At 43.5% G+C, this 13,746-nt stretch overlaps 1 long non-coding RNA gene across 1 annotated transcript; it reads right to left on the bottom strand.

Annotated features, from left to right (window-relative positions):
• Positions 1 to 7,473: 7,473 nt before the first annotated feature.
• Positions 7,474 to 13,746, bottom strand: LOC112544863 (uncharacterized). Its single transcript, XR_003088193.3, has 3 exons — positions 13,230 to 13,746; positions 11,149 to 11,234; positions 7,474 to 7,984 (listed from the first exon to the last, which is right to left on the bottom strand). It is a non-coding gene; the product is annotated as an uncharacterized LOC112544863 (long non-coding RNA).

Genomic DNA, 13,746 nt, shown 5'->3' with positions numbered 1-13,746 from the left:
ATGAGCAAAATCTCAAAATACTCTTGTTTGGTTGTGACTATATAGTTTATGTTGGTAAGTCTGATGGTGGAGCTTCTGTATGACGTGAGCACAAGAATGATCCAGATGGTCCTAGCAAAACTATTCTGGTGCTGTGTGCCAGATTCTAAAAAACAAGATTCTAAATTGTTTCCTTTTCTTTATTTATAGTAATACTGTATATATCAAGTTGCCTCCTGATTCATGTCTAGTGGGAGTTTTCCACTTTTTCCCTACATCCAGGATATGTCTTTCTCCCTCAGTTCTAGTTACACAAAGACTGGTAAATACAACTATCATCTCTGTCATGGTGTATTATTTTTCTCTTGTTCACATTGATTTCCCTTTTATTCTTCTTTATATTCACTAGCTCCACTGTAAGCCGTTCCAAAGAGAAAACTAGCCCCTCTTAGTCAGCTCAGAATTTTTGTCATATCACTGTCTTCTTGACAGAGCCTCCCAATTAGTCAGATTTGTCTCTATTTGCAGAATTTTAAAGGCCTAACTTTTTAAGGACCACAAGTTGGGAATAGCTGTAAAATTTCAGCTGCCACAGGCTCTTCCATTGGCATCAGTCTTCTAAGCTGAAAACTACCATTGGCACAATTAAGCCCTTCATTTTTAGTTTGGATTTAAATGGTGAAATAATGTCAGTAGTATCTCATAAAACTGTGGGCAGGATAGACATTACTACCAATTTTTGCACAGAGCCATGAGGGCTGCATCAGGCAAATTATTGAATAGGGTAATTTGCCTATAGTCATAAATTTGAGTTTCTGATCTAAACATCCTGGTAGTTGCAGGGATACAACATGGAACTGAATAAACACTGGTAAATGGGTGTGTGCTGACACAAGTCTAAGAGCAGCTGGCAACTGGGTGGGGATTTTGGGGTGATCGTGGGGTATGGGTGAGTGAGTGGGTGCTGGACTAGTTAGAGGTCCCAGGCTATTTATGAGTAGTGGACTTTCTTGTGTAGTGAGTATTTGCTGATTGCTAGTTGTAGGATGAATTCTGGGTCATCAGTGGCAGCTGCGGATCGCAGGGGTGTTTACATGGAGCAGAAAGGCTATTAGAGTTAAGAGCATTGGTGGTGCTCATCCACTGGGTAGCATCTGAATCTGTCCTTGTGCTCAGCTTACAGGGAACACTGGTAGCAATCACCCAGCAGGAGTTGGAGGAATCGCAAGGGCTGGGTCCCATAAACAAGGATCAGGCCATTATCAGAGACCCAGAGGTCTAGAGGCAGGAGTGAGAGTCAGGTTGGAGTTGGAGACTGGGTAGGCTGGAGCAACAAAGCAGGAGAAAATGCTGGTCACAGTCTGTGGTTACAGAATCAACTTCCTGGGTCAACCCCTGGGATTAAATGAGTGTTTGGCTAATCGTAGGACCCCAGAGTACTGTCACTCTGGATCTCCTGAGCAAGACATTCTGCTGTGCCTATAATCCATAATAGGCTATATACCTCTGCATGAATTCTCAGTGGCAATGAGGGAATAGCAACTGTTCTAGGCTCCGCAGATGCAGGTTTTTGTTCTGGGCTCTTATGACTGAGGAGTGAGTGCTAAAGTATGGGACTATGCTATAGGGCTGTCAACTGCATGAGTGTTACACAAGATTTATGATACTTGGCTCTCTGCAGAGTGTTCCAAGAAGAACATGTTAAATAGGTAAAGAAAGATCCATGCATTGTATCAATTAAAGTAATAAGAAGACAAGCAGACCAGTATCAAGATAACTCAGTTGGCAATTGGAAGTCTAAGACTTTGTCTTTCCTCACTTTTTTCTTAAAATGTCTCACTTTGTTACTACTGGCTCAGCTCCACTACTATTGTAGCAATGGTGGTTAGTATTATTTTAACCATCATGTCAAGCTCTGAACAGTGTTAGATACAAGGGTTAAAATTACTGGTGCAGGAGGCCCCCGCTTTGCGACGGCCTGATTTATGACCCCCCCCCCCATACTTCCGACCTTTTCTGTAAGTGTGAAAGAGGCTGAAATCCCCTAACTTATGTCCTCGGCCCCGCATTTACGACAGCGTACGATGCCTGTTGTAATTGCAGACTTGAGTTATGATGCCCTTGACTTGCGACACTATCTCTGGAACCAGTCGCATCGCAAATCGGGGGCAGCTTGTAGTTGCTTTGTCAGAAAATGTTAAGGGAGTAAGTTCAGGGTGGACATAGTCTTAAGGGTGACCAGACCAAAGCTCGCAGTTCAAATAGATGGTTTGGACCAACCTTCTGACCTCCTTCATAAATTCAGAAGAGCAACTTGAGGCTAATGCTGAGTCTGAGGCAGCTAGCATGAGAGAGCTAAAACTGGAATTCGGTTCCTGCTCTTTTCACCTTAGTAGAGATGAGCAATTTGTTACACTAGAGTCTATCCAAACCAAGGGTGGGCAATAAGCACTCTGTGGGCTGGATGTGGTTTGCCAGGGTTAGCTTCTGGCAGGCTGCTGGCCATTTTATTTACCTGCATCTCCACAGGTATGACACGCACAGCTCCTGTTGGTCATGGTTCACTGTTCTTGGCCAATGGGACCTTCAGGAAATGGTGACTCATAGCGTCCATTGGCCGAGAACAGTGAATGGCGGCCAACGGAAGCTGCAAGTGAACATACCTGTGGACATGCAGATAAATAAAGCATCCAGCAACTGTCCAGGAGCTAACTGTGTCTGGCTCACAGACCACTTATTGCCCACCATTGATCCAAATCCTCACATTTCTAACAGTAAATAAAAGCAGTATTATATAGCAAGCAAAAGACAAAGTAAATAACAGAGGGGTAGCCTTGTTAGTCTGAATCTGCAAAAGCTACAAAAAGTCCTGTGGCACCTTAGCACTTGCACCCTCTTTCAAGAGAGGGATACAAATGAAGACATTCAAAATTGCAAATGAAGCTGGGATTTAAATATCCCGCTCTTCATTTGCGTAATTGCATTATGGTGCTATTTCGAAATACAAAAAGTGGTGTAGATGCAGTTATTTCGGGAGAACGCCCTTCTTCTGAAATAACTGTTAAACCTCACTATTGTGCTATGGTAAAAATAAATAAGCATCAGAAAGACTGGTTTTAATCAGGTGCAGAAGTTGTTGGCCAGTATTAAGAATTTGCTAATAATATCTAGAAAAGGAACATTACAGGTAATATATTTGCTGTTAATTTAAAATTCAGTCAATATGTTGTGGGCCAGTGCCAAGGTTTCTGTAATTTTCCAAGTTTGGTTTGTTGCAAATGTGGTCCACGTTTGCATTTAACTAGTCATAGACTAGGCTGGCAGGTCTTGCATTTTTACCCAACAGATGATTCATGAAATATTAATTCCTTCTGCAGTCAGGAATAAAACCTGCATAGTTTTATTGATGGGATCTTTGACAATCTTGGATTTAATTATTGATAGAGCTGCTGTGCAAACGATACCAATGAGAGCTTTAGGTTGCAACATGCAATTGGATACATTGTACATAAACAAGGACTAGCCTGTTCTTCCTTGATTTTTTTAATGTGTTGTTGAGTCACAGAAAAAAAAATATTCCATAACTGTTATCTCTGTTGTGGCCAGGCATTCGGAATATGCACAAAACTTTGGAACATTTATTCAGGATAGGAGCATAAACTCTGCTTCCTTGTCTACAACCATTAGTTCTTTTTGTGTTCCCGCTGAATCCTTTCAATCCCCTATACATTGACTGAGTTTACTCAACACACAATGACATACACTACTTTGTTTCTAACCCTACATACCTATTATACTTTTTTTAAAAAGCTGAAAGAGCATTATTAAGATTGCAAGGTTAATCCCTCAAAATTAGGCAATGTCAGAATTAAGGTTGCCTAAAACAGAGTCCCACTATTCCATTTTTTCAGACTCACTTTTTAGAGATTTTGCTCCAAAATTCCTAGATTGTGATTTTAAACGGTGCAAGTAATCATTAGGAATTAAATGACACGGGATGTGACATTTCTTCTGTTTTTTTTTCCCGTTAAGTTTGTCTCCAATGAGAAATGACATTTTAAAATGGAGACATTTGAAATCACTTAGGCTCAGCTTCATGGTTTTAGTTGTAACCTCTCTTTCCCCCAATTGATGTGAGGTGTAGGCTTTGCCAGTTTATAATTCATGAGTCTCTTGTTCTGTGAAAATCAGACTGGGGAGAATACTAAATTAAATGCTTCTTAAATCCAATAGGCAGCTCATTTGATTGGCTCACCATACTTTAACCTTCAGGCTACCCAACTCTTTGTTTGGAAAGTGGTAAATCAAATTGAATGAACCCAAGATAAAGAGCCATGAGCTTAAAACATTGTTAGCATGGTCTTTTATGCCTTTAAAGAGTCATTGTCTTGGTCTTATATGTGAAATCCAATCCATCACTCCATTTTGCCAGCCACCAACACTAGATAACCATATAAGGAAACTAAATGTTTCTACAGTTGCCTTATTGGAAGAGTTGGTCCATCACAAAGCACTTGTGAATCACACCCTAATTGCAGGGCCTGTCAATACAGCTCCAGAATCCCAAGGCCAGGGCTGAATCCCAAGCCTAAGCCCCACCACTCAGGGCTAAGGTTACATGTCCCCTGGCCAAAGAAGAAGCCCTTGGACTTCAGCTTCCCCACCACCATCACCCAGGGCAGCAGGGCTCAGGCAGGCTCAGTCTTTAGCTCCCCATTCAGGGGTCATGTCGTCATTTTGTTGTCAAAAGGGGGTCACGGTGCAATTTGAGAATCACAGATCTAGTCTGACCTTTTGCATATCCCAGGGCACCAATTCTGCATAGCACTCACACACCAAGCCGAAGGAGCAGGGGCTGCAGTTCACATTCACTGTTGAATCAAACATTCCCTCTCATCATCAGGCCATGGGGACAGAGCTATAGGGGGGTAGAACATATATGGTCACATTCTTGAACCCAACATCTTAACTGAAATCAGGAGACAGAGATCAGAAAGGAAATTATGTAAAAATAAACAGAGAGATTTATAGCTCAGAATCTCTCCTTATAGGGTACATCTACACTACTGGACAAAGTCAAATTAAGATACGTTAATTGCGTAGCTGAAGTCAAAGTAGCTTAGTTCAGCTTTTGATGCTGTTTGCACTGTAGGAAGTTGAAGGAAGAACGCTTTGCTTTCGACTTCCCTTACTCCTCTTGAAAGCAGGGTTACCAGCATCGACTGGAACTCCCCTCTCACTTTGAATTAGCTGTCTTAACTAGACCACTAATTCGAAACCTGGAAGATTGACAGTAGCAGCTTTGATCTTCCTCTGTAGCAGGGGTTCCCAAACTTTTTGACACCGGGGACCAGTAAATCCATTCACGAGGTTTTGGAGGACCTGTAACTTTTATTTGCATATTCATTAAGCAAATGATAAATATGCAAATAAATTGTTTCTGGTCCTCCCAAAGCCCCCAGGTCCAACTTTAGCCCACAGAAAAGTCAGTCGCGGCCACACAGGTGTGATACCAAACACAACCCCTCCAAACCCCTCAAACTTCATTCATGTGGCCCCCAATGGTGCTTGTGTGTGCTGGGACAGAGTTCTGGGGAAGGGTGCCAATGAGTGCTGGGGCAGGGGACAGGGCGCTTGTGGGTGCTGGGGACAGGGGAAGGGGAACAGAGGAAGCTCTGGGGGGAGGGAAAGGGGACAGGGACCGATACCTGGGGATCCTGTAGCTGCCAAGGCGCAGGAAGCTCACGGGCTGCTCTCCCATCCCCCAAACAGCGGCGTGGTACCTGACATGCTGGTCCGTTGCACGCCTGATGCCTTTCTGCGCGCGGAGAGGGGGAGTCCTGGACCGTGCCAGCCTCAACTGCATGGGCAGCGCGCATCTTGCTCCTCCGCTCCCCATGACAACATGCGCTGCCCGAGCAGCTGAAGCTGGTGCAGTCCCGGATCCCCACCCACTCCCCAACACACAGGAAGGCAGCAAGGGAACAAAGTCCCCAGCGTGCAATGGACCGGCATTTTAGGTACCGTACCTGCTGTTGGGGCAAGGGGGAGAGCAGCCTGCGTACTTCCGGGACCTGGCGTGCAGCTGCAGAACTGCCCCCCAACCCAGCAGGAAGCCCGCGCTACCTCTGTGGTCCCAGGAGGGAGGTAACATCAGCGCAGCTTGCATCTTGGGGGCTAGGGGTAGGAAGGTGGGCTCTCTTGCAAAAATTTTTCTGAGGCCTGGTATTTTTTTGCCACGGACCGGTACTGGGCCACGGACCACAGTTTGGGAAACGCTTCTCTGTAGTATAGACGCATCTAAAAGTCTGTGTTACGGGGAGGCTTAATTAACCCGCATAAAAGGGAGGAGGAAAGGAAAACCTAATAGGCCAAATTGTCCTGTTTACTAAGGCTGCTTTATGGTTCATATAGCAGAGACAGAAGGAGTGGATATGTTAGGGGAACTTTACTGTACCTGTTCCTTCACTGGGATCTTAAGCTAGTCTTTTCTGCTGCTCTAATGTTTGCTGCTGGGCTGGTAAGGATCAAGGAGCCAGAATTGGCTTTCTGTTTCCACCACTCTCCACAGCTTGGACCAGGGTTAGATTTAGGGACAGTTGACCCAGGCAATTGCTTGTGGCACTAGATTTGGGGGGTGCTGGGATCAGGGTGCTAGTTTTATTATTAATGACAAAAGGAAAAATAGAATGTTTGAAGTAAAATGTGTCAGGTATTCCGTATCTGGGGTCATTTTCACTGACCTCCTAGAATGTTCTGTATCTTTGTAGAATTTCATGGAACCTTCCAGAGTTTCTGGGAATTACGTTTTCCTCAAACTTCATAGAATGCTGTCAGCCATGTCCTTATGGATATGTAAGGGAGCCTTGCCAGTCAGTGAGATGTCAGAATGAATTTAATTAAAGTGACAGCGCAACTGTGATATTCTGAATCTTGTTTTATTGCATCATTGTGAAAATGTACTTGTGTTTTACCATTTGAAGAGAGTTAGTAGAGACTAACAGAATACATTTAATGATATGCCAGAGATATCTATCAGACACCTATCCACGCAACAGTATAAAAGATATGCTGCTACTTCTTTTACTAAGCTTAACATGTAATGTTGATGGCTTTCTAAGACTGTGGAACATAGCCAGTATTAAGGAGCACACAACACTTTGTTTTCTCCCACAGAAAAACAAAAGATGTCTCCAAAGAAGCCTTCAGGAGCTCAATATAGCAAACACCAATGTTGGTGCACAAATCAATTTATTAATGTTAGTAGATTTCAGTTGCTCTTAAAATTAAAGTTTCTAGAAGCCTAGAGGAAATGATTTTTTTAATTTGCTTAGGTATGGCATGAATAAATACAGACTTACAGATCCTAGCTTGCAAATTTATATTCTTATATAATAGGGATAAGTCATGTATTCAAATTGTGCATCAAAGTCATGAAAAGGACTTCAAATGCAATACAAATAAAGTATTTAAATATTTAACAAATGGAGGGAGGGCACCAAAGATGCTCCTTGCCTGGAGTGCCATTTGGTGTAAGGTTGGCTGGCCTGTCGTGGACACAGTGGAGAATCAGGGCCGTAGGAGGTAAGCAGTACCTCCATGTATCTGTAGCACTGCCCAGAACACATCTGAGTTTGGTTCCCTTAGACATAGTAGTTATTAGACCCATTTCTGGGCAAAATAGTCATAGGAATAAACATTTTGATAAAAATGTGGCTGTTTTAAATGTTTTAAAATGTTTATAAATGGCAACATTTGGGAGATTTTTTTTTTAAAAGACAAATTTTCATATAGCATATTTTCTATTGTGAATTTTATTGTAAAATCAAAAAGCCACTTTTGCCTAAATAGTGTTTTGCACTAACTTAGCACATTTACTACCAGGATTAAATTATGCATCACAGTCCCATGTAGGAGGTGAGAAAATCTCCAGAGTAATGCAGGTTGAATCTTGGCTCCCTGAAATGGCTCAGATAAGTGTTTCCTCTTTTGCATTCTGGCAAGTCTACAAAAAAAAAAAAGAAAAAAAAAAGCAAGTCATCTCCAATAGAGCTATCAAAAACAGATCACACAAACTCTAGATCCAGCGACATTAGCTGACTCATCAAGCTGATTTGCTAAATACAGTAGTCACTATTGCTGATTTTTGAAAGCCATTGCCCTCAGCTGTGCTCCTGTATGTCTCTGATAGGAGGCGTTCTGTTTCCAATCTGGTAGCTGCTTTAGGCTCTATAATTTGTTTTAAAATATGTTTATCACAAAGGATGCAGTTTTTTGCAATGGCATGTGCTTTTCACTGTTCTGTGCTTTGAATAGATATCAGAGAAACACAGGAAGGACATACATGCTGACACTGATAGCCTGAGGACTCAAGTCTTGTTGATTTTGCAAGGCACTAGATATCCCCTGAAAAAAAAGTGTCCAGTTTATTTTTCAATGATGGCTATTTCATTCCTGTTAAGACTTCATATTCTCTGTTGCCAGCACTTCAGAATAAACTACATGCTGTGGTTTCAAATCAGTCAATGCAAATCTATTTGGCTCATATTTGCCAGGTGGGGGGAGGGGCATTCCTTAGCCATCCTTGGAACAATTTGCCTCATGCTTTTCTGCTAAAAGATCCATCTTTGTGAGTCAGCCCTTGGAAAACATTGAATGACATAGGCAACACTGTCACATGAGTGACTTTGGACTTTATTGATCACAGCCAGTGCTTTTCATGGTTTCCATGCATAGCCTGTTGCACCATGTGTCTGTTATTTAATGGGACTTGTACTGTTTTCTCTGCGGTAAATCTGGGCATATATACAGGTGCAAGTTTAATACTCCTTATTAGTAGAGGCTCTAGTAGTGTGATAGACATTTTTACAATGAATTTATAGCGGGCATTCTCAAGTGATGTCGATACAGTAGGCTTATATACTGTATCCATTTGTTTTTATCATCATTTCAAATTAGAATTGCCTTGTTCCCTCCCCCCAAATTTTACATTTTGCATAACACCTCTTCATTCCCTCTGCATCCTCTGCTCCAATCAACTGCCACACGTAGCATAAAAGACCTTTTACAGAATTACTGTTTCTGCATGTCACCACTTTGCAAGTATAAACTTTTATTTTAGCAAAAGTGACTCTTCCAATTTTGTCCTACTTCCATGCAAAGCATTCTCTACCCAGGAATTCCACTAAAAAAAACAAAACTTTGCCACGCTGAAACAAAATAACAAAACATTTCTCAAGCCTCAAAGGAATAGTGGTGTTAGTCTGTATCTGCAAAAACAACGAGGAGTCTAATGGCACCTTAGGGCACGTCTACACTAGTAAATTATTTTGAAATAACTTATTTTAAAATAACTCCCAAAATAATAATTTTGAAATAGCATGTACATACTGCACGGAAGCCTCGAAATTTGTCCAAGGCAGGCTCCCTTAATATGGAAGTGGTACCTCAACTTAGAGCCCCAGGTAGCACTGAGGAGTAATTACTCTGAATAACGCTGGGGAGTAATTATTTGGAAATAGCAGCAGTGGAGCATCCACACTACTGCTGTTTCAAAGTAACTATTTCGAAATAAGAATTATTCCTTGTGGAAAGCAGGAGTTGTTATTTCAAAAGAACCAACCCCTTATTTCGTAATAACAGGCTTGGTAGTGTGGATGCTCCACTTGTTATTTTGAAATAAGGGGATTTATTTTGAAATAACTCCCTAGTATAGGACAGGGCTTAAAGACTGAGGATAAATCTACACAGCAGTGTTATATTGGAATAACTGATGTTATTTCGAAATAACAAAATGCGCATCTACACAGCAAGCCATTATTTTGAAATAATGTCAAGATGAAGGACTTCTTACTCTAACTCCTGTAACCCTCATTTTACTAGAAGTAAGGGAAGTTGAAGGAAGCGTGTTCTTCCTTCAACTTCCTGCTATGTAGATAGCGCCAAAAGCCAAATTAAGCTATTTTGACTTCAGCTACGCAGCTGACATAGCTGAAGTTGCCTATCTTAAGTTGATTTTTGCCCTGCTGTGTAGATGTACGCTTACAGATTTATTAGGGCATAAGCTTTTGTGGGTAAAAATCACTTTGTCAGATGCATTGGTTTTGCCCATGAAAGCTTTTGCCCTAATAAATCTATTCGTTTTTAAGGTGCCACAAGACTCCTTGTTAAAACATTTCTCGAGCATTTTTAGCAAAAACAGTTCAGCAGGTTATGGTCCTGCTGATGTCAGGAAACGAATGTGGCTGCTGAGAACCCTTTTTCTGGACTGAAACAAAGCTGCATCATTTTGAGTTCATCCATCCACCTTGCCAGGAAGCCTTAAAATTGGTTTTATGTTCAAAACAGTCACAAAAACCACATCATCTTCCTTGAAGAAAGGTCTCATACTGGGAAATGTTTGCCCCAAATAGACTTACTATGTTTTTAGTTTCAAAGACTCCAGTGCAGGAATATGTGTTGGTTTCGATGCCTACATAACATCCACATTGCTGCCAGCAGAGAGGAAGTGCCTTCTCAGAATAAAGAATAATTGCTGCCATAGCAGAACGTAGGAGGCTAATGAGGTCTCTAAAAGAATGTTGCTACGAACATATTGCGAAGAATATCTAACACAATAGAAATTAAGCATTTACTGTGAATGTGTGTCTTTCCTGGGGTTTATAGCAGATCCTTAGCATTATTTTAATGGTTTTTGTGGTGAATATTTACATTGAAAATTAATGAAGAATATTGGCAGGGATTACATTTGTGATATTCAGAATAATTCTAGGCTTGCTGATGACTTGGTATCTGCAGAGCTAGCAGACGGGAAAAAGATTTCGAAATGCACCATGTCACCCATGTTGCAATCATTGCTCTTTCACTTAGATACCCAACAAAATACCCAATGTATGTTTATCAGCAAAACAGATTTATATGTAGAAGATCACAAGTGTAGACTTTTAATTGTTCACGTTGTTTTAACCTAAATTTCACCCTAGTTAAAACACCAAAGCAAGAATTTTGACAGAAACTCATTCATTTTTTAATTTTCAGAGATAAAAATTATTAAAGGCAAAATGTCAGGAGACACCAACCCTACACCAAAAAAAATCCAGTTGCTTGAAGAAGCAGAATATGCCTGTTTTCCCCAACTCGGAACATTTGGGCATCAAAGGTATAACTTACCAACGAAGTCTGCCAGTGTTTAATTGAGGAACTCCCACAAAAATGTCTCCCTCTTAGTCTGTAATAAATCCTGTTTCCCAGGAGTGCTGTACTTGCAGAGAAGAGGAGTGTGGAAAAAGGGAGTTTACTAATTTATTTTCCCATTTAACAAAATGTTTTACCATAATCAAGAAATTAGGGTAACACAAGTAGGCAAATAATCTTACAAGTAAGTACACTTCACTGGAAATATTTATGTATTTTCCTAAAACATATACAGCAGAAGAATCTCTCTGGTATAGCACTCTCTGGTCTGGCAACATCTGTAGTCTGTCATGATTTTATTTACCCAGATGACCACTTATTGTGGAGTGGCCAAGTTTTCTGCTATCCCATAAAATTTGTTTATAGCTGCTAGGCCTGGCTCTGTGCTATTATTGTGTTCTGATTTACCCCAAACTGTCTCCTAAGAACCCAGCAAGCAGTGGAAGTGCTGGTAATGCTGTTAAGCAAAAACATGGCTTTTGTGCTTTATCTACTTATATCCTTGTACCAATACAGTAACATTTTGTAACAACACTAACACTTTGTTATGAAGAGAGCTGATGGGTGGTGTGGGAAGGCGCTGCAGGCTGGGCATGGGGTTGGCGGTGCCAGCACCGGGAGGGATTTTGGATGCAGGGGGGCTCAGGGAGGGAGTTAGGGTGCAGGAGGGGGTTCTGACCTGGGACAGTGGCTTGGAGTGTAGGAGGCGGTTCAGGGTGCAGGCTGTCACTGGACAGCATTTACTTCAGGGAGCTCCCAATCTGTGGTGCAGTGGAACTAAGGCAGGCTTCTGACTAGGGTTTCCAGATGGTTGAAACAAAAATACGGAACACCTCCCCTCCCCCCCCCCAAAAAAAAAACGGGAAAAAATTCTGTTGAAGGGAAAAAAAGGGAGGGAGACCAAAGTTGTTGAGCAAAAAAAAAGGACTCCTAGGACTTATTGAGCCAAAAAAAAATTAAAATAAATGTCCCTTTAAGAGTGAGTGCAGGGATAGGAACAGGGGAGCGGTTGAACACTAAGACCCAGGGGAAAGCATTGCTTCCCCTAGGTCTTTTGGCCAGCAGCCATTTTGTGCCGGCAGCCTTGGGGAACCAGGTAAGCATGGGGGTTGCGGTCGGGGGGCTGGGGGTGTTGGGAGCCAGGGAGAGGCTTGGGGGGGGGAGGCTGGGCGCTAAGTTTTTGTAGGGTTGCCAGATGCCCGGCATTTTCACCTCCTGGCTGGGGAAAAATTCAGAAAATACCGGACATTTTAGGTGTCCGGTATTCTCTGAATTTTTTTACCGGACAGGAGCAGAAAATACTGGACTGTCCGGGTGAATACTGGACACCTGCCAACCCTACTTCCGATCTGCCCTGGGTCTGCATTGTTCCCAGAAGCAACCGCCATATCTGGCCCCTAGAGAGAGATAGGGTTGCCAGGTGTCCGGTATGCTACTGGACAGTCCGGTTTTTGGGGCCTCTGTCCAGTAAAAAAATCCAGAAAATACTGGACATGTGCAATGTCCAGTATTTCCTGGTTTTCCAGCTGGTCACCAGATGGAAGCCTGGCGGGGGCTGGGGAGTAGTTGGGAGGCGGGGCAGAACCGGCCCTGGGAGCCCTAGCTGTGTCTGACGCCTTGGGGAGGAGGAGAAGCCGTGTCCCTGAGCGCGTGGTGGAGCCGCAGCTGGACTTACTCACACTTCTCCGGACTGTGCACGGGACTGTCAGAGCCCCAGGATCTGCATGTGCCCGGGTCAGTCCTGCCCCACCCCCTGCTTCCTCTGACCCTTCCCAACCAGCTCTGCTGCCCCCGACCCTCTCCCGACCACCCCTGCTTTCTGCGGGCCGGTTCTTCTCCTCCTGATCTCTCTGGGCCAGCCGCGCTGCTCCCGACCCCTCCCCCATGCCCCCCATCCAGCCGCGCTGCTCCCGACCCCTCCCCCATCTCCCCCATCTAGCCGCGCTGCCCTGACCCCCCCCATCTCCTCCAGACAGCTGCGCTGCCCCTGCCCCCTCCACCCGGCCAGCCAGTCTCCCCCCCCCATCAAGTGTGTCTGGTATTTTTTCTAAACCTACCTGGTAACCCTAGAGAGAGAGGCAGGTGGCTCTGTGCTGTTTGCATTGCCCATTCCTGCAGGCACCAGCCCTGCAATTTCCATTGGCCTTAAATCCCAGCCCATGGAAGCTGTGGAGTTGGTGCTGGGGGCAGGGACAGCACCCAGAGCCTTTCTGATTGCCCCTGCACCAGTCCTGGTAGGAGTGCTGAGGCTCAGAGCTTCCAGCCCATGGTGCAGAGGCGTGCCGCAGGCCGGATAAAACAAAGTAGAGAGAAGATTCCAACCCATGAGCTACAGGTCCCTCACCCCTGCAGTAAATAATCTAATTTTTTTAATGAAAGATAATGTCCCAATAAGCAGTCATCAGTGGCCCCAGAAGTTTAATAATTTACCTAATACAGTAAAACTCCATTAGTCCGGCATCCAATGCTCCAGGACTCCTGATGGTCCGGCACCATCAGGAACCCGGAAGTGCTGGGGCAGCCAGACAGGCTTCCCCCATTCAGCTGCTGCTGAAATTGACCAGCAGCTGAATC

Source organism: Pelodiscus sinensis, chromosome 2, assembly GCF_052426305.1.
Source record: "Pelodiscus sinensis isolate ZL-2025 chromosome 2, ASM5242630v1, whole genome shotgun sequence".
In the NCBI taxonomy this organism is placed as follows: domain Eukaryota; kingdom Metazoa; phylum Chordata; order Testudines; family Trionychidae; genus Pelodiscus; species Pelodiscus sinensis.
This window is presented reverse-complemented; position numbering and strand designations above follow the sequence as displayed.